This window comes from Momordica charantia (genome assembly GCF_013281855.1).
Source record: "Momordica charantia cultivar OHB3-1 chromosome 9 unlocalized genomic scaffold, Mcharantia_2.0 BLBB01000009.1, whole genome shotgun sequence".
NCBI classification, from domain to species: domain Eukaryota; kingdom Viridiplantae; phylum Streptophyta; class Magnoliopsida; order Cucurbitales; family Cucurbitaceae; genus Momordica; species Momordica charantia.
In genome coordinates, this window is record NW_028275167.1 from 15,899,564 (window position 1) to 15,906,090 (window position 6,527).

Genomic DNA, 6,527 nt, shown 5'->3' on the forward strand with positions numbered 1-6,527 from the left:
ATATGAATACAATTGTGTTAGAGATACGATTGCACAAAACGAAGTGAATGTGCAATATATATCAACTAGCAACATGGTTACAATGTAACGACCTAAAAATCTCGCGCACCGCTAGGTCACATGAACTACCCAACTAATCAGTTTTAGCCCCGCTTACAACTTGCCAACTTCCTTTGAACATAAACTTATAAAATCAAGCTACAAACCTCATCAAATTAACGATAAACCAATCTAAAAAATGCAACAACGTTCGTGAACCACTTCACGAGGCAAGTTTATTATTCAATCTAAATGATTCTAAGCAAATGGGATAAAGCTCAAATAGGCACCTAACCCGTGGCATAACTAACAACAAGGAAAAATCTCCCAATTAGTCAAAGATACATAATCCGTTTATTGGCCACAACATAAGGCCCTAACAAAAGAATTAGACTAAATAAGAAAAACTAAGCAGCCTATAGTCCTCATTTGTCAGGTCTCCCCCGTCCCATCAGCAAGGTCACCCTCAAGTCCTTCACCTGAAACAATCATTGTAGAAGGCGGGTGAGTATATAAAATATACTCCGTAAGTAGCCCTCATCAAGCACACACACATATCACGCTCAAAAACCATAAAGAAAACATACATCGTCATGCTCAAAACATAAGGGAAACATACATCGTCATGCTCTATCATTACAGTATGCGAATAACTATAGACATGCTCCACAATGACATCATACATTGAATCATAAACGTGTTCTATATAACCCGATGCTAACCACAATCGTAACCAAATCAACTACAGTTCACATGGCGCCCTAGCGCTTCAGGCAACTCTAAGTTCATCTCATCCATCCCAGCTTTCCAAGACCGTTCTGTTGGTAGTATCGGCCCCTGACCATTTATACCTAGAGCCCCGACACTCATCTACAGAGCCTTGGCGTTCAACCTTGCCATTTATCCACAAGGCTTGAACTGAGCATCGACCCTCGACCATTTATACCCAAGGCCTCAATGTCTTACAATCTATTGGCCCTTGACCATTTATACCCAAGGCCCCAATAGTTCTCCTTTCGAAAGACTCCTCGCATCGACCCCCGACCATTTATACCCGAGGCCTCGACGCTCGTCTTTAACCAATATTGGCATATCGACCCCCGACCATTTATACCCGAGGCCTCGATACCCAATTAGTGACGTATCAGCCCTCGACCATTTATACCCGAGGCCCTGACACTCACCCATTCACTTCGTAACTATCATAACTCCACATCAATTCTAGCCTCCCGCCAGGATTTCGGTACTACTTCCCTAATAACACCAACCACCGCAACGCTCATCAATAACACCACCACTAGTATGATCTCAATGCATCTCTCAGCTCACCAACACAAATCAACATGCTTCCCCAACATAAACATCATTCTAATAGCAAAACAGTAAACCAAACATGCTTTCACAATATATCAATTCTCAACAACAGCGCCACAGTGAGCTCAGTTATAACAGAGCATAGTCACAATTTTTAAACGACAGCAGTCCAACACAAATCACCCAAGCACTCATTATCCCACATCCGGAAACATTAAGCATTGTTAGATATAATAAAAACTCATAAGACATGCCAAACACTTCATACCGATTTCAGACAACAAACATCCCCACCATAATATTTATTTTAACGAATATTCCCTGCAAACACACATCATTCCACGACAAATCTCAGCAGCTCAATGATACAAAATTTCTACTATTACCACCAACGAACATTCTACACTACCTAGGCATACAAACCAACATAAACGAGAGTTACACCGCACAACATCGTATCAGAACCATTTTCAACATCATAAATAGTACATCGACAACTAAATAATAAACAGCAACACACGCACCCACCCTCGTGCTACTTACCAACACTTGTTCCTAAAGCTCCTAAGCTCGCTGCAAGGTTCCTAAATCCAAAGAAAACAATCAAACTTGGGTTAGAGTTCATTTTATAAGAACTTAATTTGCCTCGAACTAAAATTGGATGATTCAGTACTTACAAACCCATGCCAAAATACTTTGGTTATGGTTGGGTCACTTCCGAAAACGTTCGAGATTCCAAGATCGAGTTCGAAAGGCTTCGGGCTTGCTGATCCGATGTCTAAAAGGGATGGGTAATGCAAGTCAAGGTCCGTGTGGGTGTGGGTAAATGCCAAATGTATCGGAACGAAGGTATTTTTCCCGAATCTGCTACCGTTCGTGTCGGATTGCAAAACGAATGTGTCGTCGGAGCTGCTGTTCGTCGAAGGCAACTGTCGGGAGCTGCGCACGTCGCCGAGGTTGAGGCCGTAGCACCAGATCGTCGGGCTGCCGTGGAGCTGATCTGCGCGTCGTATGCCGCCGTGAGGACGCCGTTCGTCGTGCGCCGCCGCGAGAAGTGCTGCAGGACGATGCAGAAACGGTTGCGTCGCCGTGGGTCACCGTCGGGTCCGTGAGCCGCGTGCTGCAGGCGTTGTTGGAGGGTGCCGCCGCTGCTGTGATGCCGCGCTGCCGTGGGTCGTCGCCGGAGAGGCTCGCTGCCGCCGTGGGATGCCAACAGGAGAAGAAGAAGAAGAGAGTGGTGGGGGCGGCGAAGAAGAAGGAGAAGAAGACAAAGAAGAAGAAGAAATTTGGGAGAGGGCAGGCGGCTGAAAACAAAAAGGGAGGAAGGGAAGAAGAAGAAGAAAAAAATTAGGGCTTTCTTGGTTTTCTTTTTGTTTTAAAAAAACCAAACCAACCCAACTTAAAACAAACCAAACCCAAAAGAAGGATCAACTAAAACAATAAACCCATCCCAACCTGAGATAAAACCAATCGCACGCGATCCGATATACAAAAATTTAATTAAAATAAATTTAGAATTTAATGGAAACCTCATAGTTCGAGTTTAAACTAACCTGAAAGATACGGGGCGTTACATACAAACCCTTTTACTAAGCCTATTCCTAGAGTTGTTTTTAATAGGCATATTAAATTTGTAGGATTGGAAGGCTTTAATTGTGTGTGTTCTAAACAAATTGTATTGCTTTTGAATTATGAAATAAGATATCGTGATGATATATGATCAAGATGAGATCATATTATGATCGAAGGTGACAAATCTCATTATTCACCTTAACCTATGTTTGAATGCAAGATGGAAGTCCTATTATCATTCATTGATAAAATATTAAGGTAGAGTTGTGGACTTAAGTTAAATGTTGAGTATATCTGAACTATTATTTTTACAGTATTTAATGTAACATGTGTTTCATACAACGTGTGCAAAATATGACCACCAAAGGTAGCAAAAGTTAATTGATCTCTATGTAGCAGAAATTGCTTACCGCAAGTGTACAAGCAAGTTTTAATATAAATGGTAAGTCAATATCGATATCGTCCTCTGGGTTGGGTTTCTAGCTCACTCAAGTACCATAGATACAATCACTTAATTTTATTTAAAGAATCAAAATCGAATGAGAGAATAAAATCAAAACGAATAAACATCAATAATAAAGATAAAAACAATAAGGAGAAAGATCGTAGGGAGTGGATTTCACTTATTGAATCTATGAACCAATCACTTAATTACTCAAGATTGAACGAATTATTAATTCTATAGGCCAAGAACTCTCAAATCTCAACTGCCTCTCCCGAGTGCAAGCTAATTCTCCTTACTAATTAAGAAACTAATATCTCTATCTAGGTTCTATAACAAGTAAAGACTTTATTGAACAAGTATTTTAATGACCTCTAAAGGACTTCTAAATCTTCAGATCTTAAAACCTCTTTAGTTATGCATCCCAGTTCTAACTCTAAACCACCTCTCCCTGTAAGATTTCGAGTCTAAAATCAATCAATCTATAACCAGTATATTAAAGGCATTAAGCATAGAGAAACATAAATAGAGCATTCATAAACATTCAATCAAGAGAACTAAACAATCAATCCATAAAGTTCAATGGCTATATCAATCCCAGAGACAGAGAAATTTAGCTATGCATATTCAATGTAAAACAATAAAGTCTCAAAGAAACTTCCATAACCAACTACAAAAATCAAGGGAAAAGAAATAAACTAAATCCGTTGTGTTGATTAATCATCACAACTCAATCTCCACGATCCTGAGCGTTGAAAATCCTTTCTCTAAGCTCCTTGATGCTCATTTCTCCTTTCATTTCGAGTTATCTCACCCTCCCAAAAGTGTGTCAAAAGTTCCCGTGACGACTAAAAAACCTAATTTAAAAGGAAAAGAGTCGCGATAGCGCTATGACGCTTTAAGTGAGTGGCATGGTGCTGCACAGGAAAAAGGCGAACGAAGAAAGAGTTTGGAGCGCCGCAACGCCATAAGGCAGCATCACGGCACTATGGCTAGTGCCTAGGCGCCCAATTAGTAATTAAATAAATGTGGGAAATTAAGGTACTTGTAATGGTAAAGTTACTTGAGTATTTTTAAAGTTTCATATATTTTACCCATTTTATGGTAATTAACCAGGTAAAACCCTAAATGACCTCTCTTTTACTCTTTATTTATTGTTTTTACTTTAGTCAAAATAAGTTAATTGGGGAAATAGAGAAAGTTTACTTTGTTGGGTAAATACATGTTGTATATGTAAACTGAATTACACTAGCAACAATTTAGAACGAAACTGACTACAAACAATTATAGATCTTGACAGCTTGATGAACACAAAAACTTTACAAAATATAGTCGAGGCACGCTACAATTGCGCTGACCTGAAGACAATTATTCGCTTTGCACAAGTTGCTAGCAGACTACAGCGATCGTCTCAGCAGGATACAACGACTAACTCTGGTAGAACTATAACCTGGAACTACTCGGATCTGACAGAACTCTTAAATACTTGCTCTCAACACAAACAAGAACAACAACTCAAAAGAAGAGAGAACTCTTGTGGGAGGAGAATACCCAATTGTGGTATGCTTGGATATCTCAAAATGAAGAAATCCACAACAATATATATTTGTCCAAACATGTAATCTATCACACAAAATTAAACACATATGTAACCTTTTTGCATATGTTACATGTGTAAATTTAACATATATAAAGTTACACATTAACAAAATAAAGAAAAAACTTTTCAATTTAAATAAATAACTTCAAATTTAATATTAAAATAAACAAAACCACAAACATATTCACAACGTATATGTGAATAAGTTTTTTACACTTTCTTTCACACCTTTAAATCCAACAATCCCCCACATGAAAGATGTGAGACAGACAAGACACAACCAAGACGTTGAGAGCGGATAGATAAGTTATGCATCAGAAGAGGTGTCTTTTGGACTTGAACCGTCCTTAGTTAATATCTATCAAATTTACCAAAGAAATAGTGAGAACTAGCTCTGGAACTATCCTTCTCGTGATAAATTGAGACAACAAATATCACACATAACTTATCTTGTATCTTTGAGTTCTATACGGATGTGTCCATTTTGGTCCTAGACAAGATCCTGAATTCATGAGAGCTTTAGAGAACATAAGCCATTTGAAAAGTTCTCATAGAACCGACCCAATTCTACTCTCACATAGGTGATATTGATTAAGAGCATTCTGCCACTACCTCGCTTGTAATCAAGATATCAATATGACTTTAACATCAATAGATCACACACATAACATCATAGAAATGGGAAGAAACTATAAGTTTCTTAGTGTGTCAACTATGAATTATTTAGCCAGTTTGCCTATTGAACCTAGATCTTGGGATCTCCAGTCAACTAGGTTAGGTTACCACTAGATATTTCATTTCATAGGCTTTAGTCCCATTTCCCTCGATGTATATGCAACTTGCTCTAGAGACAATCCTTTTGTCAAAGGATCTGTAACATTCTCTTTTGATTTTACATAATGAATGGAAATTATTCCATTAGAGAGCAATTGCCTGATTGAATTATACATGCGTCTTATGTGTCGTGACTTCCCATTGTAGACATTATTCTTAGCTCTCATTTAGACCGCTAAGCTGTCACAATAAATATATATGACACTTACAGGCTTCGGCCACAATGGAATATCTTCAAGAAAATTTCGAAGTCATTCTGCTTCTTCTCCAGCTTTATCAAGTGCTATAAACTATGATTCCATAGTAGACCATGCTATACACGTCTGTTTTGAAGATTTCCATGACACAACTGCTTCACCTAAGGTAAATATATACGTACTGGTTGATTTAGGCTCACGCTATCAGATATCCAGTTAGCATCACTAAATTCTTCTAGTACAGATGGATATTTAGTATAATGCAATCCATAGTCTAAAGTGTACTTCAAGTACTTTAAAACTCTGACTAATGCATTCCAATGATCATGTCCAGGATTGCTAGTGTATCTTGCCAATCTTCCTACTAAATAGGCAATATCAGGTCTTGTATAATTCATTATGTACATTAAACTACCCACAACTCTAGAGTATTCTATATAAGATACACCTTCATCATTATTGTTCTTCAACTTACAATTTGGATCAAATGGAGTAACTACTAGCTTACTTTCAAAATGACCAAATTTTC